Here is a 27,874-nt window from a genome sequence, read left to right as displayed (position 1 = left end):
ATTTCATTTTTCAGGAAGAATTATAAAAAAAAAATAAAAACCTTTGGGGTGCCTGGGTGGCTCAGTCTGTTAAGCGTCCCACTCTTGATTTCAGCTCAGGTCATGATCTCGGGGTCCTGAGATGGAGCCCCATGTCGGGCAGTCTGCTTCTCTCCCTCTCCCTCTGCACCCCCCAAGCACACACACATACTTTCTCTCTCTCTCTCTCTCAAAAAGTAAGTGAATAAATCTTAAAAAAAAAAACAACAACACAACTTTGAAATAGTGAAAAATGAGCGCTAGTCTCCTATAGAATGTGAGACAAACTCTAATGCCCCTCTGGTTACCTGATTCTATAGTAGTCTTCACCTTTCATTGCCTTTGAGCTATTTTATGACTCTGAAAATTGAGCAAAACAGACCAATGGAAATAACTCTTGTCTGGAGAAGTGAAATGTGTCCTGTAGAGGTATAGAAGATCCCTCTCTGACCTTTCCAAAGCACCCGAGCTACAAGCAAGCTTTGCATGTATTAATACATTCATGTCAGCATTTCCAATTGCCTATATGTGTTTCTGCTTTTTGGATTCACCCTTTGAACTGGTTTGTAACATCTTCCTGATTTCTTGATTCACTAGTGAGTTAAATAAATACTTAAAAACCTATTCACTTTGTAGCTATGATTTTATGTTGTAAAATTGATTTGCAATATGGCTTACACATGTAAAGAACTATTTTGTGGTGTCTATAGGCAACACATATCACCACAAGGGTAAGAAACCCAGCATGTAATCCCCCATCCTTGGGTACCTTCTGGCCCTAGACGTTTGATACTCAAAAGCCTTTGTTCTTCTTCTGCAGGACTATCCCTTTGTCCAAGCAATGCAAGCCAGGGGGGTCTAGCTGCCATTTGAAAGAGGGGATGGTCAGGTGAGCAAGAAAGAGCAGGGTGGGGATGAAGGAAGCAGAAACACCATATAAGACTTCAAAATCGTCTGACAACCTGAAATAAGGAACGATCATTTTCATCTGACAGAAAAGGAAGGGTCTAGAGTGATGTTAAGGGCTTTGTCTAAAGTCACTCTAGAATCCCAGTCATCATTTTCCACAGACTATATTCCACAGAGAGGGGGGGGGGGGGGGGCGGGTTCACCGTCCACTTTGCCCTGAAGGCGGAACCTGGGAGAGGCTGGGGAGAGGCAGACCATCTTCAGGCACACAGCTCTTTAGGCTGAGCAGCCATTTGGCTCCTCACTGTAGCTGTCGTCTTTCTCAGTAGGGCCGCGGCGGGGAAGTGTCAAGCTGGTTCCCTATTGTACACATCAATGTAGCTGTGTTGTTGCTGGTGTATCTTTTTTTTTTTTTTTTTTTTTTTTTAATCACAAGTCTGGGCCTTCTGGTAATAGACAAAACATGAGCCTCTGCTTGCCTGCTTTCCTCTGTGCATGTCATCGGTGTAATCAGGGAACAGGTGGGAACAGGCGATTAATAGGGAGGGAGGGGACAGGAGGAGAGGGGATCTACTTAAGGAGGGGGGGGGGAGTTAATTTGACCCTGAAGCTCAGAGGCACTGTCTCCTCCAGTGAGGCTGCCACAGCAGATATCAGTGGGAACAGCCTTTCTCCAGGCTCTCAGTCTCATTTCCAGTCTGGGCATGCTTGAGAAACCATTACCATATTTATAGAGCTACCTGGCCCCACGGCACATGCATGAGAGGGTTAGAAAGACCTATCTATTTTTCCAGCTGTGCTGCTATCCTCGGCAGCAAGGCTGGCGGGAGAGAAGGGAGGGCCCGGTCCCAACATGAGCACAGATGAGAATTAGCCTGCAGAGGCTGGCCAGAGAGGAAGGACCCACTGGCCTCCTGCTTGTCTCTTCCAACGGGTCAGGCTGAGCCAGGGTGGCTAGCATTGGATCTCTCAAGGCTGAGAAAAGGAGCATGGTGGACTGCTGGTGAGGGAGAGGATTGTCCAGGAGCTAATGTCAATGTTTGCTCGCCTTCACCCTCAACCCAGTTCCCTTATTGAAATGCAAAGCTGCCGGTATGTGTGTGGGGGCGCAGAGGCTCTGGAAGCAGTGGCCGAAAGTGGACAGAGCATGAATTTAAGAAACAAAGAGATCTTATTAGTCGTATAACCTTGGGCAGATTATCTCATTTCTCTGACCCTCATTTTAGTCATTTGCACGAAGGGGATGATAATGAATTGTTGGAAGGATTTAATTACAGACATAGTTGGATGTGTCTTAACAAGCGCTCCTCTTCCTTGATCAGGCCATTCTGCCCCACACTTAAGTTTTGGCTCACATCACTGCATACAATGTTTGTTATAATGGTCACAAATGCCTGTGTGAATGCATCCACCCCTCGCTACCCCATCCCCCAGCACATATATGCTCCTGTGCTCGCTCGCTCTCTCTCACACACATACACATGTGAACGCACGCACGCACACGTATGATTTTGTTCTAATCTTCAAATGTGCCACATCTGCCTTGTTCTTTATACAAGTTGGTGGGCCTTGCACCAGGAAAGTGGCTCTCAGGATTGTAGTCCCAAATAAGGGTCCTGAGACATTGCTGATTGTTTGTGTCTCTGGGCACCCCATGTTCCCACGACCATCTGGTTACGATATCAAGGTTGCAATGAGAGCAATTGAAAACATATTTATCGGGCGCCTGGGTGGCTCAGTTGGTTAAGCGACTGCCTTCGGCTCAGGTCATGATCCTGGAGTCCCAGGATCGAGTCCCACGTCGGGCTCCCTGCTCAGCAGGGAGTCTGCCTCTCTCTCTGACCCTCCCCCCTCTCATGCTCTCTATCTCATTCTCTCTCTCATATAAATAAATAAATAAAAAATCTTTAAAGAAAACATATTTATCCCCTGCTCACTCCAGCTAAACATCAACTATACCGGTAGCAATTGGAAAATATATTTCACTTCATGCTCTGACCAGCTAATGAGCAAGAGAGAGCAAGCATCTTGAAGCAAACCCTTGGTTCCACAAGAACTCTAAAACTGAGCCACAAGAGATACTATGGAGTCTCCTCGTTGGAACCATCTGTGGGTTGTATTCACAACCCCTTTTTCCTCTTTTCCTTTAATTAGGACACCTGATTCCTGAGGGGGAGGGAGAATTTGGATATCATCCAAGAAAACAAATATGTGTGGATAGAAGGGCATCACAGCTGTATATGCATATAATGGGGGGTGGGTGGAAGTGGGTTCATGGCAATTAGAGGCTCTCCAAGCACAGGTCTATGGACAGAGATGCCAGGGCAAAGGCAAGAGAAAGCCAGATAGAAGTGGGGGAGAAGTGAGGCGTTCTCAGAAAACATGGGTCATAGTGTGAAGCAAAAAAAAAAAAAAAAAAAAAGTGCTGAAAAACTAAAAAGCTAAAAAATCTGTCCTGACCCACTTACTCCTCCCAAAAGTTAGGGAAAACTAATCTCACATCAGAATAGGCAACACAAAAGGATCAAGTTTGAGTCCCATACAAATTTATTAGTAAAGAGAAAGGGGACCAGAGAGGACTATAATATCTCGATTGGCAATTTATTGGCAATGAAGGTGAACCATAAAAACATACTCCAGATGGATGAAAACTGTGGGCTCAAATTTCAAAATGTACTAAAAGAAATTAAGGTAATAATGAGGAAATGAAAGAAAACATAAATCTGTAACAGAAACACTTAGTAATAAAGTTACAGAACACCAAAAGAATTAGGAAATAAAAAAAAAAAACCCTACTGATTTCAGAAATAAACATTGAACTGGAAAGAACACAAGAGTGAATGAATACAGCAGAAAATAGCCTAAAAAATAAAGGTTAAAAGGAGTAAAATTTTAAACACCAAAGCAAATGAAGAAAGAGATTTAAAAAAAAAGAGATTTGAGAAAAAGGGACAGAAATAGAAAACGGTAAAGAGCAACAAACATGTATATAATATGTAAGAGTTCACAAAAGAAGAAAACCAAACAATGGAACAAAAATCATAAAAACCATCCAGCCAAACAACCGATTTTTTTCTGGCTGGAAACATGGAGGGTGCAGAAGAGAAGACAAAGAAGGTTCCTGCTGTGCCAGAAACCCTTAAGAAAAAGCAAAGGAATTTTGCAGAGTTGAAGATCAAACATCTGAGAAAGAAGTCTGCCCAAAAGATGCTTGGAAAGAGAAGGAGGAAGCTTATCTATGAAAAAGCTCAGCATTACTACAAGGAATATAGGAAGATGCTCAAAACGGAAATTTGAATGAGTAGGATGGCAAGAAAAGCTGGCAACTTGTGCATACCTGCAGAACCCAAATTGGCACTTGTCATCAGGATCAGAGGTATCAGTGGCGTGAGCCCGAAAGTCGGAAAAGCATTGCCAGATTGTCAATGGCACTTTTGTTAAGCTCAACAAGGCTTCGGTTAACATGGTAAGGCTTGTGGAACCATATATAGCATGGGGGGACCTAAAATCGGGAAATGAATGGACCTACAAGTGTGGTTATGGCAAAATCAACAAGAAGTGAATGGCCTTGACAGATAACACACTGACTGCCCGATCTCTTGGTAAATATGGCATCGTCTGCATGGAGGATCTGATTCACAAGATCTATGGTGGGAGAACATTTCAAAGAAGCAAACAACTTCTTATGGTCCTTCAAATGATCTTCTCCATGATGGGGAACGAAGAAAAAGACCACCGATTTTGTAGAAGATGGCAACAGGGAAGGCCAGATCGACAGGCTTACTAGAACAATGAACTAAAGTATCTACCATGATTATTTCTGTAATCTGGTCAGTTAATAAAAGACTATTTTCAAACTGAAAAACAAAAACCAAACAATAGCAACAAAACCAGTTTAATACAAATTTGTCTTTAAAAAAAAGGATCTGAAAGCACATACTGGAAAGGAACCCTATATACTCAAGAAAAATGACCCAGAACGACCAAAATCGAAACATTCTAAAAAATGCTTTGAGCTCCCAGGCAAAAGGACGAAGTCATTTAAAAAGGAAAGAAAATTTGATGGCTATCAGATTTCTTGACAGCAACACTTTATATCAGGAGACAATGGAATGACATATTTAAGATACTCAAGGAAAGAAAATACGAGCCATATATTATTAATCCAGCTGAACTTACTTTCAAGTATAAAGACGGCAGACAAACCGCTATCAATAAGAAAGAACTCAGGAAATATTGTTCCCAGGAGTCTTTCTTGAGTAAACTACCAAAGAATGAAATTGACTGGATAGACACTGACATAAGGCCTGGTGGTGAGCATTAAATATATAGCTACCTGTAGAAAAAAGTATAAATGATGCTTATAAGAGAGAAGGTACCAGCCATAACAACTGTATGGTCTGAAATTGTAGGAACACAGCATCAACTTTTAAAAAGGGGGAAAGCATATAAAAAGTAGATTAAGCTCATGATTGCTTTACAGTTGTTACCTAGGAATAAAAAGATACTGTTTCAAATCAATTCCTGGGATAAAAGGTGATGAAGAAGAGATTATTAGCAAATTTTAATACTATTCATAGTAGTAAACTAATAGTCAATTTGTCAAGTTTGAGCAAACTTACAAACTTTCTTAGTCAATTTGTCAAGTTTGAGCAAACTTACAAACTTTCTTAAGCACTCTAACCTCCCCCTAAAAAAATGTAAAAATATAGAAATAAATAAAATAGACCAAATTATGAAAGACCATTTGTATAAACGATAGTATATTTATAAATACAACATAAAACATGACAGGTATCTGAATATGAGTAATTCAGAACACAAATTATTTTCAAGAGTGTATAGAATACTCATGCAATTGTCTATACTTTAGGACACACGCACATATGCCCCTCAGTAAGTTCCAAAGAATAGAAATAATAGATTTTATGATGATAGTCAAGAAAAGTAGAAATGATGGAAAAATTTTTTTAAAGTTTTCTCTGTCAAGAAATTTTTTTAAATGTTTACTTAAAAACCTTGGAGAAAGTGAAATAAAGTTACAAAATTATTTGAAAATGATAGTAGTAATGAAAATACAGCATACAAAGTCTATAGAATAAAGCTAAAGCATTTGTCAGAGAAAAAAATCAGAGCATGAAATACCAATGTCGAATAAATTAAAAAGATAAAAATAAATGAATAAAATACCCAACTCAATAAAGTTAGAAAAACTAGAACAAAGTAAACTAAAAGAGAGTAGAGGGAGGAATTAATGAAGATGAGATTAGGGGATTAATGAACTGGAAAACATAATTTAGTAAGTCCAAAAGTTAGCACTTTAAAAAAAATATCAGTAAAGCTACTTGCAAACCTAATGGAGACATTGGTGGAAGAAAACATTCATACATAAAATTAGAAATAACAAGGGGGAAATAACTATTAAAAGAAAAAATAATCTCAAGGGACTACTTTGTATGATTTGCATGGAATATACCTGAAAATCAGATGAAATTCATCTTTTTAAAGAAAACTACAACTTACCAAATTCAGAAAGTTGCAAACAATCCATCTTCGAAAAATTAGTGAAAGTCGTTACAAAGTTCCTCATACAAAATCACTAGGACAGGTACTTTCATATTTGAATTCTACCAAATCTTTAAAATCAGATTATGTCAATGCTCCTTAAATTATTGCAAAGTATGTAAACATAAGGTACTCTTCCAAATTCATTTTATAAGATAAGCATAATGTTTGTTCCATCGTCCTTAGCAAAGTTGGCATCAAAAAATAAAGGTACAAATCAACATTACTTATGAATATCAATGCCAAAAAATAACATCAGCATATTAAAAAGACATATATTACACCAAGGGAGTTTTATTTCAAGAACAGAGTGTGGTTCAATATTAAGAAATCTATTAATATTATCCATCATATTAATAGAACTAAGAAGAAAAAATCATATGACATATTTATAGATGGACGAGCCATTTAACAAAATCCTATACATTAACACATGTTGAATACACTCAGTGAAATGGGAAATATCAGAAGATATTTCCTTTGTCTGTGCCAACATTTCCATTCATTATCCAAATTAATCCTAATGACAATCTTACAAGGTAGGTAGTATTCCCATTTACTTATAAGGAAACTGTGGCTTTGAGATATAAAATAAATTATCCAAGGACACATATCATTAATATTTGGAAAAGCTGGTATTTGAATTTAGGATCAGCTGACTCCAAATCCTATTAGCATCTATACCCACATTATTCTTCTTTCTACTGGCTCTTCAAAGTTGTCCTTGATTACCATAGATCTCAGCTTCTACTTCTTGATCCCTTCCTTTCTTTCTTCCTCCCTCCCTCCCTCCCATCCTTCCTTTCCCATAGCATTGCCTCTCTTTACTCTAGCAATTCATTTGCACTCCTCCAGTGGACTGCATCCAGTGCTCGGTTCGTTTCACTTTATGACCTAGGGACAGTTATATCTGCTTGAGTCTCCTATTTCCCACCATGATATGAGCTCTCTGAGAGAAATCCTCCCATCACACCCGCCCCTCCTGCAAAGCATCCTGTGTGTTGTTGAGTTCAGAGGAGCGTCTGTGCATGGCCTGCTGATCGTTTTTCAATCGAGTGCTGGAATGTGAAGGTTGACTCCATGAATTCAAAATTAATACTGATACTTATCATCTGCATAGCAATATGATCATTGTCCCCATAGGTATTGATTATACTTCTGTAACCCGAGATATCTCCTTGAAGACTCCCTGCCTCTTGCCATCGAAGAGAATCCTGTGGAGGGAGTAAGGCTGAAGTCCTCCCCATATTTCTACTGATTCAAGGTGGGAGTAAGTGAGGTGGGGCACAGAGAAGGTGTTCATCTTTGTTGGTGCCCCTCTACCTCTTAGATGCTCTGTGAATTTTGCTTCCATTGCACATTACTTCATTCCTATTGTGAAATGTAACCCCTTCTTTAGAATTAGTAACCACCAGAACCATCATGATGAAAGTGACTTATTCCTACTATATGAGAGTATATTGTATTTTACAGGGGAGCTGTGGGCGGCCAAGGCTGGAAGGAGCCACATCAGCCAGTACACATTTCCAAGCTTTCTGCTCATTTTCTAGACTCCTTTTTTTCTCCCTCCCTCTTTCTACCTTTCCTCCTCCACTCCTCCCTGTTGTCCTAATAGCCCCAAATTCAACTTCCTGTATGATGAAGAACAGTGCATCACTTTTCTTATGTCTTCATGCCTTCCTTATATTGCTGACATGTCCAAATTTACACTTGTTCCCTCCAAAAAGATTATTCTCTCTTTAGTGCCTTCCATTAAGGTTATAAACATAGCCCCCTCATTGTTATAACTATGAAATGCAAGCCCCTACATGGACTACAGAAGCAAATAGGACAAGGTCCAGAGAACATACAGTCAGATAAAAGCTGTTGGTGGCAGGGGGAGTTCCTGGCTGGCTCAGATCGTTAAGCGTCTGCCTTCGGCTCAGGTCATGATCCCAGGGTCCTGGGACCAAGTCCCATATTGGGCTCCTTGCTCAGTGGGGAGCCTGCCTCTCCCTCTGCCTGCCGCTCTCCCTGCTTGTGTTCTCTCTCTCTCTCTGTATCACTCTGTCTCAAATGAATAAATAAAGTCTTAAAAAAATTGTTGGTAGGGGTATGCTATAGAAAATGGTTTAGTGGTTTTCCCAAAAGCCAAATGCCATATATGACTTAGCGATTCCATATATCCACACAGAAACTTACTTATACATGAATGTTTATAGAAACATTACCATAATAGCCAAAAGGTGAAAACGACTCAAATTCTCATCAAGCGTTGAATGGATAAACAAAATCTGGTATACCCAGCGAGTAGAACATTACTCAGCTATAAAAAAGAACCAAGTACTGATCCATGCTACAGTGTGGATGAACCTTGAAAAAATTAAGCTGAGTGAAAGAAGCCAGACACAAAAGTTTACCTTACATGGTTTCTTTTGTAAGCTACATCCATAATGGGGCCAATCCAGAGACAGAAAGCAGATGAGAGGTTGCCAGATAATGGAGGGGGGAGAAGAAGAAGTCATGATCACTTGATGTGATCAATAAAGGAAGGGGAGAGGGAGGGAGGAGGGAGGGAGGCAAGGAAGGAAAGAGGGAGGGAGGAAGGGAGGAAGGAGGAAAAGGAGGTGATGTGGTGTTTTTGAGGGATGATGAAAAATTTTTAAATCTAGAGAGAGCTGCTTGTTGCACAACACTGAATTTTCTAAATAACCACTCTATTGTACACTTTGAAATGGTCAATTGTATGATATGTGAATTTTACCTCAATAAAAATAAATACACAATGCAAAAAAAAAAAAAAAAGCCAAAGGTTAATGGTATACGTGATGTTACTTGGGGATCAGTGGGGGGAAAAAAATCAAACCTTAGGTATTTCTTGCTGGATGTCCTTGAAAGGTGAACCTGGGATGACAGGTTGAGGCTCCCAGATCCTACTGCACCTGCATTCAGCTGGCAGAAGCTGGATTAGGACTCATCTCTGTGGCTGAAACAGAGGAAGAGTCCATTAGTAAAACCCAATTTAATCTTCAAAAAATGAAGTGTTTCTCCATTGACCTCGAGGAGGCCATAGATTCCCCAGAAATATCGTGCCCATGATCTATGTCAGCACATTTACTTCTCTTTAATGGCCATCAGCCCAAGGAAGACCTGTCTCCTCATTGGAAAGTGAGTTCCTGGGGGAGAGAACCTGACAGTGCTGGTGCCCACAAAGAATGAGAAAAGCCCGTGGTTCAAATGTCATCGTCCAGGAGCCATGTTCCAATGTCTTTTGTTAAAAAATTACAGCAGCATAGAAGAAAAAGTGAGCTAGGGTTGGAGCTGCTGGGAAGTGGATTTACCTTGGGGTACCTAGGGGCCCCCCGGAGCTTGTCAGCCCTCCCCCCTGCTGCTGCATGTGGGATGCATGCACCGTGAGCTCTCCGTCCTGGAGAAGTTGCAGAGACAATGGGTTATCAGCTTTCAAATCCCTGTGAAAAGAAATTTCACACTGATACAAAGTACACCTGGAGAGAATATTTGAACCTGGTCATTATCTTTTCTGTGGAGCATTTGGCCAAAAGACAAAGATGCCAGTATGCCCTCCATACATTTTTTTTCTCCTTCCAAATAAGCTCACTGTAACTTTCACATAGAGTTCCCTGAGCCCTTCTTAGTGCGTTTCATAAATGCCTGTATTTCTAGAAATTGCTGCTGACTCCAGACATTTCTCTCCTATGTGTTAAAATGTGTGTATTATCCTATGTCACATCATCTTAAAATCTTTAAAGCTACCAATATATGACAAAGAATGATCTCACAGGTTAAATGATAAATGATAACATTTGTCTTCCCAGGTGCTGTATGTGAACAAAAATCTTCAATGCCTTCATACCCAAAGAGAGAAGCACAGAATTTGAGAAATCAAACAGCTCAAAGTTCTCAGTGAATATTTCGGGAAAAAAATACTAAATGAATAAATCATAGGGAGTAGATACTAGAAATCAGAATACCTGGATTTCAACTCCAGATCCACCTGCCCCTCAGGAACTGTGTGCTCCTTTGTGGAAACCTCAGGTCCTACCAGAGAAAGAGAGAAGGACAGGAAGAGCAGCAGGAAAGATGCACATTGGGGATTAGAACTTCTCTCAGTGTAGACGGAGATATGGGAGTATCATGGAGACTGGCTGGAAATTAGTCTTGAGAGGTAGGTTGGGGTCAGACTGTGAAAAATATTGAATGTCTTATAAAGAAACTTGACCTTGGTCTGATATAAAATGTGTTTTCACTTACGATTTTCTAGCAAAGGAGTAGCATGATCAAAGCAGCACTGACAGAAAGAAAGAGGACACTTACAAAGTGGAGGACAGATTTTTTTGACAAAGACTGGGACCTGAGAGATCATTTCGAGGCCCCAGTCCAGGTGAGGACCCAACCTAGGATGGAGACAGTATGGGAGACAGTGACCACCTATCTGGGAGTGGGAGTCCATGGAAAATGGAGTGATGGCTTGGGGGAGGAGAGCCAGAAGGTAGCTAAATGCCACTCTGGATGATCAATCTAGATTTTCAGGAGCTTTGCAGGGAGGAAATAGAATATTAAGAACACTGGCATCAGACTCATCTTTATTGGACTCCTGGATCTGTTTAATAAATCTGTGAAATTAGCTGTGTCTCCACTCTGCGTCTCAGTTTATTCATCTGTAAAATGGGAATGACAATAATAGTCACTTCCTAGGATTACTGTAAGGATTCGATGAAAAAATTTATAAAGTAATGTAGAGAAGTAATCAGCACATGGGAAAATGGCCAATAAACGTTACATATAAATGTTAATTATATATTATCTAATAGATAGAGAATATAAAGTAAAATGGGTTTAAAGGTGACATTTTCCAGAAGCCAAATATGCTTAGGCAAAATCAGGGATTTTTGTTGTTGTTGTTGTTCCTGTGGGATGATAAAACCAAGGGTCTGAACATCACAAGGCATTTCCATCTTTGTTTCTGCTCTCTCTTTGTAGAGATTTTGTCCTCTTGGGAGACTTTCTCCCTGTCACGAGAAGCAGAATTAGAAGTGTTTATAACCAGGCATCTCAGCTTTGTCAACAAAGACAGACTGGCTTCCCTGGTACACCATTTAAGATTTCCCAGGAAAAAAAAAAAAATTCTGATTGGCCTCATTTGGCAAGATCACTCCGGGAACAATCAGCTATAGCCAGGGGGTGGGTAGTAGGATCAAACCCTCACTCTTACTACATGGTTGGAGTAGGGAAAAAGCATTACAAAAATAGAGTCTAGTTGGAGACCTATTGATTTTGCTGAGCTGGCTTTATAAGTTTGTATAAGGTCTTTCCTTATGTCGTGGTGGGCACAGTTTGTCTATGCTTTCTTTGCTGGGCATAGGAACTGGGCAAGGTGAGTGCTCCCTCCCCTACCCCTCCAACTTCCCTTCTCTCAGTGCTCCCATTATAGGCTCTGTTGACCAGATAACGTCCCAGATACTTGGGCATTGAGGGGCATGTGTTTGGGTCATGCTATCTTTGCCTGGGCCAGTCACCCTTCCATCACTTGAGATTCTGGGCAGAGCTGTGAATGAACACATTTCAAATGCTATCAATATTTTATGAATTTCCATCCACTTACTTTAATGGGGAACTGTAAAAGCATTTAACCATATTACACCCCATCTCTCAGGCATCACATTATTCCAACAGAGCTGTTTTATTGGAATCAACCACCAGGGCAGTTGGGATGGCTTTATCCACCTCCCCCCACCACCCCCAGTTTGTTCATCGGCATGTATGTAAGTCTGTTTGTCTGTCTACCAACCTATCTCCAATCTATGTATATTTATCAAATAAAATCAACCAATAACAAAGGGAACATCGCCTTGGTGTGCATGTGCACATACATCCACACATGTGCACACATTTATATGCACGCACTCTAGCGCACTGAGAAAGGTTTCATCTCCTGGCCTTGCTTGACTGGACTTGGGCTTTAAAAGGACATTTGGTTTTATGGACTCCCCTGGGTTCTCTTCTGGAGCATTTACTCTTTGTCTTCTGGGGAAAAAAATCTCAGGGAAGCATCTTACCTGAAGTTTAAATATCTGAAATTAATGGTTAAGGATCCAGGCATCGGAGTCAGATGGACATGGGTTTCACAGCTCAACTTCACCACTTACCTTTATGATAGTGGGCAAATCACCTGACCTCACAGTGCCCTCTCTATAAAAGGGGCATTTCAGAAGCCATCTTTCAAGGTACTGAGGATCAGGTGAGGGAGTGTGTGAACACATAGTGAAGTACCTGCATGGCAAGGGGATGAGGGCAAAAATGGGTTTTCTCAAACTGAAGGGCTCAGAGGTTTTTTCTTTTCACCTCCTGGAACTTCTGGGCTACAACATGTATTTGTTTCTGGAGATAGCTTCTGTCTGCACCATCTGCCTGAGCACTGCTTCCCTCCCATCCCAGTTTATCTACCCTCCCTGTCCCCGCCCCCCCCACAAAACCCAGCTTCACACCACAGCTGGGTCAGGACTTCACTCTGTTTCATCTATTCTGAGAAACCTTCCTCAGTGCCCCTGGACTGGATTAGGAACCTTTCTCTGAGCTTCCCTTCACCACCCACTCTCTTTCCATAATGCAGTATTTAGCTCACTCTGTTATAATTGTCTTCCCCCTCTGGATGACAAGCTCTTTGTGGTCAGAGTTCAAGCATTATTTCTTAGCACAACTAATGATGCCCTTGGGATCTGAGCTCTGCCAACCTCATCTCTCCAAAAGCTTCTCTATCCATTGAGTCTAGCCACCATTTTGTTCAGCATTCACTCTGTGCCAGACAGATTCTAACCATGGTATGTGCAGTAGCTAATTCAATCCTACATCAGCCTTACAAGAGAGAGACTATGATGATTCCCATTGTACAAATGAAGACGTTGAGGTTAGGAGATGATAGGAAATTTATACAAGGTCCCCAGCTCATAAGGAGCAGAGCCAAGGTTTGCACTCTGGTGGTCTCATTCCAGAGACTATACCCACCACCGTGCTGCACTCCTTATTTATATACTGTTCTACCCATTGCTCCAACAAAGCTGACCTCCACACAACAAAGCTGACCTCTACCTATCGCTCCAACAAAGCTGACTTCCAAATGCCCATGCCATGTTCAATGTCAACTCATGGCCTTTGCACATGCTACCCCTTCACCCGCAGATGCCCATCTGCCTCCTGGCTTATCTTCCACTTGTCCCTCAGGAGCCAGAACACCTTCCTCAATGCCCTGTCTGTGTTTGCAACTCACATGGCACTTACATCGTGCTAGTCTGTTTACTTGCCTTTTTGCCCATTGGGCTGGAGGCTTCTTGGGGTTGGGGCTGTGCCTTTTTCATGTTCCTGGTACCTAATGCAGTTCCTAGCCCCTAATGGAAAATTAGTATCTGTTGGTTGAAAAAATTCTTTTGACATTCCTGGAAGCTGAAAGACTTTCTCAATATTGTCATCTCTTTTAATCCTGGCTTCCTCATAAATTGTATATGTAAATCTCTATCTTTGATAATGTGGTTATCTGCACACATAACTAAGATGCCAGAGCAAATGAAATAACTGCTAGAGAAAGGTACAAGTAATGTGTGTCTGTCTGAATTAGATAGGGACCAGCCAAATGAGTCTGAGGACTCTAAAGCTAGCTAGCATCTACAGTGTTTGGGGTAAAGGTTTGGTGTCTCACCGCTAATTTCTCTATGACTCTTTGAGGAGGAAACTGTGCTCACAAGGAAAATAGAGAAATGGGAAAACAAAGTACATATTGTGTATCTAAACATCTGGGCCCATGTAGCTCTATCCAAATGCTGAGCATCTTTGATAAGAGGTGCTGGTATACAAGGTTTATGGTAAGAAGCTTAAGCCTTTCCTATACCATTGAATCTAAATGGTAGGGTCTGAAGAACAGTCTTTGAGTCTACTTATTTGAAAAGGCTCTTGGACAAGGAGGGCTGCCTGCTAATTCATCCAGAAGAATGGTAATCCATAGCAAAGAATGAGCAGGAGCTCAGATTTACTCCATCAACAACTTTTCTGAAGGCTGTGTGGTCTGGTCCATCCCTTCTGGCTAAAGTACTGGACATGAGGTAGAAAAGTTCTTCTCCTACTTAAAATATCTGACTTAAAATGTCTAGGAGTGGAGAGTGTTAGAGTAATGGGTGTAAGACAAAGTTCACACAAAAATGGACAGTGTCAAGTATCAAGTGTTACTGTTAGAAAAATCAAACTAAGGTTTTAAGTAGCAGAGTCAGAAGACAAGGAAGCTTGAAATAAAACGCTGGCAGATGAGTAATGGAAAGAGGAAGATTCTAGATGTTTGCTGCAATCAGAGGTAGAACTTGCTTTGTCAACTTTCTGACCAATGGATCAGGGTCATTGACAAGTATAGAGCTCACAAGGGTTCACCAGGAAAATCATGATCTGAGTTAATGGTCAAGGAGGACCTTGGCTGGAGCTACTCTTCTTCTCATTGGCTCTTGTTCTCATCTACTTCAGTGAATCTGGGGGTAGTGTCTGGGTGGGATTACCATGCTTCCTTCCTAAGCTCCTCTATCCTTAGCACAAGAGTGAAGATCATTTCTGACATAGAAATGAAATCAGCTGCCAAGCTCCATCAGGTGCCCATGTTCCTCCCCTCCCCACTTCCAGGAAAACCTTTCTCTTGAGCAGACAGAAAACATTGCAGCCTCATGACAGTCCCCTGTCACTCTGATGCTGCGTGTCTTGCTTCTGACATGATAACCGAGTGCATGAGACAGACAGTGTTTGTGTGATGCTGGTGGTTTTGTAGTGGAATCACAAGGCTGGGATGAGGGAGGCAGGTCAGGCCTGGGACATCTGGGAACCCGGGGTCTTTTCCTCTTCTGTACATCTCCTGCCCGATAGGTTGAGGCAGCAGTAACAAGTCTTCTTGGTCATGCAGAATCCCAGCCCATTGTTCAAGGAGCCTCAAGTTACAACACTCCACCTGGATCTGATGGTTTCAGTAAAAACTAGCTCAACTCATTAAACACACATTTACTGAGATCCTGTTTTGTGCCACACAAAGAGGTTTGATGCCAGGGACTACAAAGATGAAGAAGAAGGAGGAGAAGGAGGAGGAGGAGGGGGGAAAAAGAAGAATAAAATTATAATGGTGGTTCCTATCGAGGACATGCTATATGTGATGTTCTGTGGTTATTGTTATAGATGAATCTACATTTAATCATCTCAGTAACACTGTGAGTAAGGTATTAATAGCCCTGTATTACAGATGAAGAAACCCAAGCTCAGAGAAGGGAAGTAACTTGCTAAGCTCACACCAGTACTGAGTAATGGATCTAGAACTCTGATTTAAGTGTCTTTGGTTCCAAAGCTTCTTATGTTCACGTTTGTGTTCTATTTTCTCCAATGAGTCCTGCATAGTAAGCTACAAAGTTATATATACATAATACATATATTACACACACCAGATATATCTATATATATATAGATATAGATATAGATATATACACACACACACACACACAAAAGAACTCTTTCTTAATTTCCTGGTAGCCATGTGACACTATTAACCTCTCTGGACCTCAGTGACCTTACCTAGAACATGTAATAATAGCATCTATATTGTGGAATTATGCTGAGGGTTGAATAAGAGAATGTATGTAAAGTCTACATAGTTAACAAGTATTGAATCTTATTTTGTACAAAGCCTTCGGATGCAATCCCATTTGATCCCAATAACAACATCGCACAAGATACTACTATGCTACTATTATTATTCCCTTTTTGTAAGTGTTAAAAATGAGGCTTCAGTAACTTGTCTAACCAATAAATAGCAACATGGGACTAGAATTCAGTAAGTCTGACTTCAAAAACTATTTGTACGTGGACAAGTTGGGCTCCATCGGTAGACAGGGAAGGCTAAGATCTGTCTGAACATCCCCAAGAATGGCAGAATATATGCTTTCACCACACCAGGCTGCCTTCTTCGACAGGAGGGTCTATTGGAGGACCTATATCATCCTGTTGATTCTGCAAGAACGTTTTGTTATACATAGGACATTGCTTGAAAATTGACCCAATATTCTCTTTTGGATGATTGATGTACATCGATTGCATGCATATACTGTATATTGAAAGAAAACAGAGTGGTTTTTTTTGCCCTTTTTTTTTTTTTTTGGTATCCATGGATGTTTCCATAGCTCATGCCTCAGAATAGAGCAGGTTCAATTATCAAAGATGTTTTTCTAGAAGAGGCAGATTAATACCAATTAACAGGTCGAGATAGGAGTGGAGACCTTAGCCTGTTCACAGAATGAGTTGTGATTTCATGTCATCTGACACATGCATAATTACACACACCAGGAAGCATCCACCAATGTGTGCATCACAATAAATGTGTGCTTAATTACAAGTCACCGTGCATATATGCTTAATTACACATCCTGCTACCTGCAGGATTAATTACATGTCGTGTAACACGCACACAATCAGAAGAGGTGACATTTGATGACATTAAAAGAGCTAGGAGAACATAAAGGAACAATTTTTAAACAGTTGCATAATGTGTGTGCTTTTTTCTCTTCACAGAAGGCATCAGACATTAATTTCTACTCAATCAATCAAGAAGCACTTATTGAACAAGTCCTGTCAATTTTACTTTTATAGTGTCTCCCGCATGTAGACCTCCCTTTCCATTTTCATGATTCTTAATGTCATCACCTCTCACCTGACAGTTCAAGGTGATGGGAAGGACACTGCACCCAAATCTCTCTCCCTAGCTTTCAGCCAATGCCTTGGTCCAAGTCACCAGCATCTCTTACCTACATTGCTGCAGAGATCCCTAACAGATCCCCTGCTTTCTCCCGGCTCTTAAACTCTCCACCACCAACCAAGGGACTCGAAACTCCATTCTGGTCATCTCAGTTCCTACCCTAAAACCCCTCAATGACTTTGCATCTGTCCAGAATAAAGCTGGACATTCTGAGCTTGAACTGCCAAGCCCTGTTTGTCCTGGCCCTTACCCACCCCTTTGATGTCTTGTTACCTTGACCTCTCTCCCTAATGTCCAGCCACACTGCTTTCTCTCCATTCTCCCAGCAGACCATTTCTCCTACCTCAAGATCATTCACACATACTGATTCTTCTGCCCCCAAAAGTTCTCCTTCCTTTCAACATATCTAATTAAATCCTACCTAACCCTCAGATTCCAGCTCAAATATGCCTTTCCCAGGAATGCTTTCACTAGTGCCCCAGACCAGGTTAGGTCCCACTATTAAACTCTGTATGTTTTCTTCATAAGAAATGATCACAATAATCATCATGGCTCATCTGTACAGTATTCCCATTAATGTCTGCCTCAGTCACTGGCAGGTCCACAAGGACTGTGATTGGGTGTATTTTTATTTTCCATTATGTTCTACTATAGTGCCTGGCATACAGTAACCTTCTAGTAAAGTTATCAGATTTCATAAATAAAAATACAGGATGCTCTGCTAAATTTGAATTTCAGATAAATAACAATTTTTTGAGTATGTCCCATGTAATATTTGGAACATACTTCTGATAAGACTAATTTGTGCTTACCTGAAATTCAAATCTAACTGGATGTAGTATATTTTATCTGGCAACCCTACTTCTTACTATGTGATGATTGAATGAATAAATCAATCGGTAATTAGATGAAGATTCAGAAGACCCTGGTTCTAATTCAACTCTGGTTTCTGGTTTATCCTCACAGACCACTTTAATTTTCCTCCCATATACAGTGAGAGTTCATGATATATAACTCTGACTCCTATAATATTGGCATGAAATGGTGAGAAACTGGAGCAAAAACCAAATAATGATCCCTCTCTGCCACAGTCCTCTCTAGGATGGTTCTTTGTTTCTAAAATGATCTGACTGATTGAGTCGTTCCATTCTCCTCCTCCAAATTCTAGCTCTCCTTCATGTCTCCCACCCCCAGATTTAAAATACCCCATTTTGGCATACTGTTCTAGGTCTTTTGTCATCTGAAACTGTCCCTTTTTTTTAGAGAGAGAGAGAGAGAAAGAATGAGCACACGCAAGCTGGGGGCAGGGTGCAGAGGGAGAAGGAAAGAGAGAATCTCAAGCAAACTCCAGCTGAGCAAGGAGCCTAATGCAGGGTTTGATCTCATGACCCTGAGATCATGACCTGAGCCGAAACCAAGAGTCAGACGCTCCACCGACTGAGCCACCACCCAGGCACCCCTGAAGCTGTTGCATTTTAAATCTAACAGGCAGGGCTGGGACTAATATTTAACATTAATGCTTAAGAAACTAAAGATCAATGCAAAAAATCCACGATGAACAAAATATTGAAAGTTAAAATAAAAACACCATCAGTAGGACTGGTTTTCTTCTTTTGCCTCAGGCTCCAATATGGCTTGGCACAATGCTTTTTATTGAAACTTTTGATTTTTTTGCTCATCGTGGATTTATTTGCATTAATTCTGATTTTTTAAGAAAATATTTTGAATTGAATATTTTAAAAACATATATTGAAAAAGTATGCTGAATGTAGGACTTATCCTGATTGCTAGGTATTTTGTACCCCTTTCCATTTAGCACCCAGGCTGCATGCCTCTCATCCTTCACTCTTGTCCCGGCTCTTGTAAGCAGAGCCAACCTTTGAAAGGAAACTTAGAGTGGGCAGGGCATCAGGGGCAGGGATAGGAGGGTTGGAAGTGCCATGCTGAATTTATCCTGTTGTCCAAGAAGAATAGAATGGTTTTGAGCAAGAGACCAATTCTGCTTTGAGTTTTAGAGAGATACTCTGGCTGCTGGTCTGGTCTAGAGAATGGGTAGGAGGGACTATCACTAAGGCTTGAAGACCACAAGAGGAAGGCAGTACCATAAGCGATGCATAAGATCAGGGGCAAGGAGGAAGCGGTGAGGATAGATGGAATCAGCAACCAGCACGGTGACAATGGACTAACTAGATTTGCATTGAAGGAGCACCGCACCACCTCCTTTACCTTTACTTCTTGGGTATTCTCTACTGTCTATTCTCTGTTCCGCTTAGCAGGTCTTGTTGGAAAAGAGCAGGTAGGGAGGGAGCGCAAAGGGCGGGCTTGTTAGCTTCAGTGAGTAGGATTCTGACTACACGGATGCTCCCTGATTTATTTGCAGACCTTCTGGGCATTTTCCCAGCCTCTACATAAATTAGTTCCCCAGAGATCCATGCATTGAATAGCATACTCATTGTTCCCTGCATATATGTTCCCAGAGGTGGGCCAACAAATTCACTTTCTGAAATGGTCTGGAAAGGGACGGTGTCATTGACACTTTCCTCCATGGTATTTGTATTTCAAAAAGCAGCATGCTCAGGAATCCATCATTCCAATTAAAGCCCATCTAGGTCTCCTATGAAAAAGAAATATCAATATGGCAGAGTCCCCAGCCCAGGAGGAATCAAATTTAACTTTCAGCCTGAAACCACCATGAACGTGCTATGTGGCCTTGAATCCACTGCATGGCTTTTCTGTGCTTCAGCCTTACCTTTGGGAGGAAGCTTCCAGTAGACAGATGAGCCTGAACTGTGGGCTTTAAATCTTGATGTTGCTACTCACCGATTGTGTGCCCTCGGTCAAGTTATTTCGCCTTTCTGAAATATACCTACCTTCCCTTCCTGTCAAAGAGGGAGAGCCATGCCCTTCCTTTTAGGGTTGTGATGAGGATGGAAGGTGTTAATGCCTGGCAAGTGTTTAAAACTTCCCAGTATTCAATAAATGATAGCCATCCCCTCCCTGCAATGGTTATTGGAGACCGGTAATAGAAAAGAACGTGCCAAAAAAGAGCAGAATGCCATTTTTTCAGCTGGCAAAAACTCAATACCATTACATGCCAAGATTTGCTGATACAATGAATAATTTTGGAGTAATTTTACAATTGTGTATACAGAATGCCAAAATTCAATATGAGGGTGAGTTTTGATGAGACGGGGTCATTCTGGCTAATTGTAGTGCTGTATAGGAAAATGCCGCTTGTGTTTTGTGTCTTGGTAATACTTTTCAACTGTGTACTTAAAAAATAATAATTTCCCATCAATGATCTCTTGACAATTTCCTGGATGAGAAAAAGGAGACCCAAGTACACTAGCTCCAGACCATTGTGTGTTATGGTAATAAATTTCGATTGCAAAAGCAGTCATAGATTTTAAGTCTTTGTGATTTTTTTGGATATTTGACTTAGTTATTCCTTTAATATGTTTTAAAATTGGGTCTCAGGTCAAGAGGAGCGTAGTCTCACCCCACAGTGTTAAACAACATGTAAAGTTTAAAGATTTTTCCCCCATCTGTAAGATGGAAGCCATACCTGCTTCTTAAGTGTGGTGTAAAATGAAATGAGAGAATGTATGAAAAGAGCTCATCTTAGTGTCTGAGACAGAGCAAGGATTCAATGACTGGTGGTGTGACTATCATCATTAGAATGGTGATGACTAGATAAAATGTTTTCTTTATTTTTTCAAATACTTTCTGATTTTCTACTGAAATGTTTCTCCCAACCATGTAAGTGAGCCTCAGTTTTAACACTGTGGCCCTATAATGTGACTTCTGTTTCATTAGCATTTTGTATTATGCCATAGAATAATTACTTTCATTTTTATTTATATATAAAACAAATGGATACAATAATTTTTTATCCTATGAGAAATGCACTTTTCCGTAGCAAAATGAGGTTCGTAAGATGCCCACAATCTGGATTCTTGTAAAACGTTTGTCAATTTATCCAAAGTCACTTAGCAAGATCTTTGATTCTGAACACTTTTCACCCCCCTTCCAATTTTTTTGAACTTAACATTATCTCTGTGGATTTTCTTCCAGAATATTTAAATTTGAATTTGACTTTATATTCTCTGGAATATGGTTGAGATATTCCTTTTCTTTTCCCTCCCCTTTGTTCTGCCATTAGTTGGTGTGTTCTCAGTGAATGCAAATTCATTTTTACATCAGCAAAAGCAAAATTGAATAAGGAAGGCCATCTGATATGTAGTAAATCAAACAAAACTACAATGAATTTCAAAGTCAAGTATAAATTTAAGACACAGCATGATGTGTAGGAAAGAGCAGTGAGCTCAAATCAGGTGATTTGGAGTCTACTTTAGACTGCCACTGACTCACATCATGACCTTGGGAAAGTCATTTTGCTCCTGCAGGTTTCTGGTTTTATTTTGGTAAAATTAAGTGTAGTGCTAGATAATCATGAATTAACCATTGATTTCAATTAAACATGTTATAATTCCCATTAATGAATCTAAAAAGTTAAGCTTGAACCCCAATCAAGTGTTAGAAAGTAATTTGAGTTTTACCAAGATTAAGTTACATATTGAAGTAACCTAATTTTCTCCTATCATGGGTGTATTAGATCGAAGAGTATTAAGTATCACATGTCTTGATTTGACATGTTGACATCAGGGAACTTGATCAAGTTTCTCCTTATATGTTTCAGACAAATTAGAAAAATATGGACCAGATCAGTGGCAAATAAACCCAAGATATGACTGGAATCTCCAGAGGAGTTATATCAGCCTGCATATTTCTGAATCTCATTCTTAGAAGTTCTGATTCAGATGGTCCTGGGTCAGATCCAGTGATCACAATGATCTCCAGTTGATTCTGAAGATCATCTTGGCTTGGAAACCACTGGACAAGATTATAACCAGGTGGAGTAGTTAGTTGAATTACCAGGGTGGGTAAGTTACAGATGTCTATCTGTGACTTGATGCTTGTCAACTTGTGTATGCATGATTTGGAGAAGATATAGAAGGGATATTGATTGGGTGTATAAATGTCGCAGATATGTTGGATGACAAAATGAAGGCTCAAACTTACATCAATGGGTAGAATAATGAGTAGGAACAAGCAAAATAAAATTTAAGGGATGCAAAAACTCTTGTACTTCGTTTACAAGTTTTTAAATTAAATGTGTGATATCAGATGGGGTATCTGACCTGTGAGGCGCTCATGTGGAACAGACATTGAAGTATGAGGGAACTAGAGTCAAGGCCTCTTTCTGAGAATAAAATTATTTTCATGTACAAACACTTTGTACATGGTAATTCTGTTTTTAATTATTTGAGGAACATCTATACCATTTTTCTTGGTGACTGTACCATTTTGCACTTCCACCAACAGCATGTGAGTTCCCTTTTCTCTACATCCTTGCAAACACTTGTTATCTGTTACTTTTTTGATAACAGCATCCTGACAGGTGTGAAGTGATATCTCATTGTGATCTTGATTTGCATTTCCTTGGTCATCACCTACATATGATCCAACAGTCCCACTTCTGGGTATCTATCCAACATAATTGAAATTGGGATCTTGAAGCGGTATTAACACTCATGTGTTCATTGCAGTGCTATTCACAGTGGCAAAGGTATGGAAACAATCTACATGTCCATCAACAGATGAATGGATAAAGAAAGTATACATACAATGGAATAATATTCTGCAATATTAAAAAGAAGGAAATTCTATAATACACAACAATATGAATGAATCTTGAGGACATGATGCCAAGTGAAATAAGCCAGTCACAGGCCAACACATACCACATGATTCCGCTTATTTGAGGAAGCTAAAATAGTCAAACTCACTGAACCAAAGAGTGAATGGTGGTCATCAGGGACTGGTGGGAGGGGAAAATGAAAAGTTGTTAATTAACAGACACAAAATTTTAGTTGAGCAAGATGAGTAAGTTCCAGAGACCTACTGTACAACATTGTACTTGTAATCAAAAATACTATATTGTACACTTAAAAATTGGTTAAGAGGGTAGCTCATGTTAAGTATTCTAACATCAATAAAATAAAGAAAAATACTTGTATAAAGTGTAAAACATCATAAATATCATAAAATGACAACAACCGATCTCAGAGGCAGAATCGAATGGTTGTTAAAAGTCAGAGTCCTAGATACACATCCTGATTTTAACTAGAGACAGTCGTGTGGTCTTGGGAAAATTATTTAACTATTGTATGGCTTGGCTCTTTTGTCTATGATACGGGAATAATACATTCCTAACCGGGATTGTATTAAGGATTAACACATTTAGCATATTGCCTGGCACATGACACTCAGTAAACAGTATCAATTATTTCAGGTATCATTTTATAGTGCCCAGAATGAAGGAGGAACAGAGTTGTACTTTGTTAATTATCAGATGACACACGAAAAATCATAGCCAGTTTGGGATACCATCCTTTAGAAGATTTATAGGCCAAAAAGAATGGGTTCAAAGGCAGGAGGTGGTACATGACCAAGATGGTGAGTGCCTGTTAAGTACAATCAAATGCATTTGAAGGTGTCAAGAGACTTTTCTCTTGAGAAGTAAAGCCAGAAGACAACATCAACCTAACCAAAGGGCAAGTACAAGAAAACTGCTTTGTTTTTTGGCTCCACAAGGCAAGCTTCATTTGGGTTGGATGTAAGGGTTGGACACTTTCTATGGTTAGAAGATCCTGGGTTTCCTGGAGCAGGAAGCAGTCCCTGACCCTTCATTGTGTTCAAGCCCCATGGTCAGGGTCTTTGTGTAGGGGACTCCTTCCTAAGGTCAGAGTTTGCCTGCTTGGACTAAGGCCTCTAAACCCCTCTCAGAAGTTAGCATTATAAGGTGGAAGTGATGGAGGCCTTCCCGGTGACTTCCTGAGGGCCCTAATGTGCCAGGTGAGTGTACCTAGAAATGGGTGGGGTTGCCAATGACTGGCAGTTCCAAAGATGGAAAGTGATTTGTGCTCTCATCTAGTTTAATGCATCTGTCTTTTCTCCCAGGGCATCAGACAAGTGCCTGCATATTGGGCTCATCAGTCTTTCTTGAACTACAGAATTGGAGGGTTGCATTTGGCTAATGAACCTCTTCAGAAAAACATACTTCTTCAAATTAGGTTCTAATTGTGTTTGGGAGCAGCAATTGCCTGTAACCTGTTAATATTTTAGGAAGTTGCACCCACCTGAGTGATTTGAGACCCAACAGCCTTGGGGAATGCTGGACTGACCCCCCCACCTCACTAGCCTTCCCCCACTTTCCACCTTCAACCTCCCTGCAAGGTTCTGTCTGCCTTATGAAGCTCTGTGGGGCTCACCAAAACGGGACACTGTTGGAATCCTAACATCAGGAGATCTGGCAATCAAGTGGGATTAGGGTTAGGAAGTCATGGTACTTGGATTCTCAAGACTGGTGTAGACCCAGGAAATGTGTGTAGTCCCATCTTCATTTAATCAATTAATCCACTTGGCAATATCTCTATGAAGTGGCCTTAGCCTCCGCCTTAAATAACCCCCAAACTGGGCAACTCAGCACTGTCAGATATCCCATTGTCTTTTTGTACAGCTCTGAGAGCTGGAAAGGTCTTATTGAAGCCAAATCAGTATGAAATGCTTAGTTCCTTTGGGGAGTAATACTAACGAGGACGATCATAACAGTCTACATTTACTGAACACTTATTACCAATTAAGCAGTCTAGTAAATACATTTTCTGGTTTAATTCTGATTATCATGCTATCAGATTCATATCATGCATCCTATTTTATGGATTAAGAAACTGAGTCCAGAGAGGTTTGTGGGATTTGCTCAAGGATCAGAAGTGAGTTTCATATGATTGAAAAATCTCATCCTCTAAACCTCTTCCTTATACTCTAAATGCAGGTCTGTGGGTGCTCTCCTGAGTTGGGCCTCCTTAAAAACCCCATCCCCGAAAGAGACTAGATCTTAGATCTACACTTCATCTCAAACTTGTCACCAGGTATGGTTCTCACTGCCCCAGAGCAGAGGTTTTCATACTTGTAGGACCCTACAACTCCATGTTTGCATCTTTTTTTTTTAATGCCCTGGACTTCTGTATAAGATGTCAATTGGAGAAAAGTTCCATGGCTCATAAAAGTTTAAAAACTATTTCAGTAGACCAGAATATAGATATATAATCTAAATATTATGGGATATTTTAGGCCAATCACATATTATAATACCAGCCCACCCCCAAATCCCACTCACAAAGCATTCAAGAACAATGCTCATCTAATAAAGGAGGGGCTTACATGTCCATCAAGCAGCGAAGCTTCCTAAGTATCTTCTTTACCTGTCCTGATTCTTTCTCCAGCGTTGCAATCCTTGTGGCACTGCTGTCTCTCCCTCTATCTCCCTCTTTATCTCTTTTGCTTTCCTTGAAACTCAAATACACACTCTCAACACTAACAGACCCAGCTGTCTTCTCCCTGTGCCTGCATTTAGACCTTTGTTTCTCCTCTACACCCAACTCCACCTTGACTCTCTTGAACTGAGTGGTAAAGGGAGAACTTAATTTTTTTAATAAAGGAAAAGATCTGAAAACATGGATTTGGATTCAAGGAAAGGGAAGCAAAAGAGGCAGAAAAAAAGAAGAGAGGGAGTGAGTGAGTGAAAAACATAGAAGGAAGGAAGGGAGAATGGAGAGAGAGAAAGAACGGAGGAAAGAGGAAGAGAAAAATCAGTTGATGGGTTGTTCCTGCTGGGAGGGGTCTCTTGTCTGGTATACTCTGGGAAAGCGGGGTGTGGGACCCCCTTGCCCCAAACCTTAACTTACTTCCCTGTAAACACTGTCTCTGCATCTTCAAGTTATTCTTGGATCACTGTGAACATGTAGGGATGTTAGCCCCTGACTTGTATTTGGATGTAAATTGCTAGAAACACCCCAAGAGTAGGAAGGTGCTGATCTAGCACTGTTGAGAGCCATTCAGATGGGAACTGTTCTGTCTCTTTCCGACCCTTGTTTATCTCTTCCTTCCCTTGGTCCCTGCCCCACCCCATGCCTTTTCTCCAGACTCGAGGACAGGTGCAAGTCCGGTGCCCCTGTGGCTTTCCACTTCTCTCTCTCTGTCTAAAGAAACATGACAGATAGGTACAAGCTCTGGATTAAAATGATTAGTGTGACCTATCTAAGCTCCATGAAGCAGATGGCATTGGAACAATAGGTAAGATTTGGGTGTGCCAAATTGGGGGTGGTAAATCTATTCCATTCGGGAAAATCAGGAGACCTTTCAGGCCCTTCTCCCTACCCCAGTGGCTCATGCATCCAGAGACTTCACCGGGACGCCATCGGTAATTGCTACCTCCATAAAGATGTTGCTGGCTCCAGTTTAGAGGGGATAAGGACATTTGGGTCTCTCAGCCTGTCTGCCTACTTGAACAGAGATGTCATTCCTTGTCTCTTTCCGACCCTTGTTTATCTCTTCCTTCCCTTGGTCCCTGCTCCATTCTGTTGTAATTTCAGCCACGGGGGAGGGAAAAAAAAAAGTCAGATATGGAGACATCACTGGAGCAAACAGCATTTACCGTGAATGTGGCGGTAAATGGCCTCCTCCCCGGCTTGTCATGTTTTAACTCTCTTAAGGAAGGAGGTGACAGTGCACTTCTCTTCTCCAGGCCCAAAGGCCAGGGAAGATGTTTCATCTGGATCATTAACTCTAAGGCACGATTTTACCAACCACACCTCTCTGTGGAGTGCGTACGCTGAGGGGAAATGGTGACAGAGCAGCATAGCCCGATGCTGAGCGTCACCACCTTGGTTCCCATCCACGCCCACGGCTCACAAGCTGTGTGTCCCCGAATTCACAATCCCAAGCCTTGGTGTCCTCACCTGCAAAAGGAAAGTGGCCGCCAGTGCTTGGCCTGCTTCGAATAGCGATGGCGAGGCTATCATGAGAAAGTGTGAAAGTCACCGGAGGCCAATGCACTACTTAAGTATTCATTATGAGGATGGCTACTTTTTGTACCAACCTCCCGACATCCTTCCATCTCCAGTTCTCCCTGGATCAAACCCTCCACTCAGAAAAGTTTCCGATACCAGTCATTTCCATGTTAATGTCATTGCGTCTCTTTGCCCCTGGGTTCTCCAGTTCCATGCCAGCAGAATGATCTCCCAGAAACACACACCTGATCCTGCTCACACCCCACAGTCGTTCCCACTGGCATGAGTTTGCTTACCTAACACAGTCCGATGGAAGTTAACCATCACAGACTCTGCGTTCCAGGCACTGTCAGACGTGCTGAAACTAGAGCATCAATGAGACAAGGGAAGTCTCCCCTTCAAGAGGGAGAGACAGAAAAAAAAAAAAAAAAACAGGAAGATGAATAGAGAAGATCATTTTAGTTAGTGGTAAGTTACAGAAGGGTAGTAAAACCAGGGATAAGGCAGGAGGGATGGGAGTGTGGGCAACACTGGACATCTGAGCTCTACCCAAGTAAGGAAAGAAGCAGCTGCATGCAATGTGGGTATGGGTAGGTTAACAGGACAAGAAACTAGCAATTACAGAGGGCCGACAGCATGATGGACTCGCATGATGGACTCGGCAGAACTGCAGAAAGGGGGCTGGTGTGGTGAGCAAGGGGCGGTCAGC

General features: G+C 41.1%; 1 pseudogene; it reads left to right on the top strand.

Annotated features, from left to right (window-relative positions):
* Positions 1-4,014: 4,014 nt before the first annotated feature.
* LOC110581767 lies at positions 4,015-4,727 on the top strand (annotated as a pseudogene).
* Positions 4,728-27,874: the final 23,147 nt, after the last annotated feature.

This window comes from Neomonachus schauinslandi, chromosome 13, assembly GCF_002201575.2.
Source record: "Neomonachus schauinslandi chromosome 13, ASM220157v2, whole genome shotgun sequence".
Lineage (NCBI taxonomy): Eukaryota > Metazoa > Chordata > Mammalia > Carnivora > Phocidae > Neomonachus > Neomonachus schauinslandi.
This window is presented reverse-complemented; position numbering and strand designations above follow the sequence as displayed.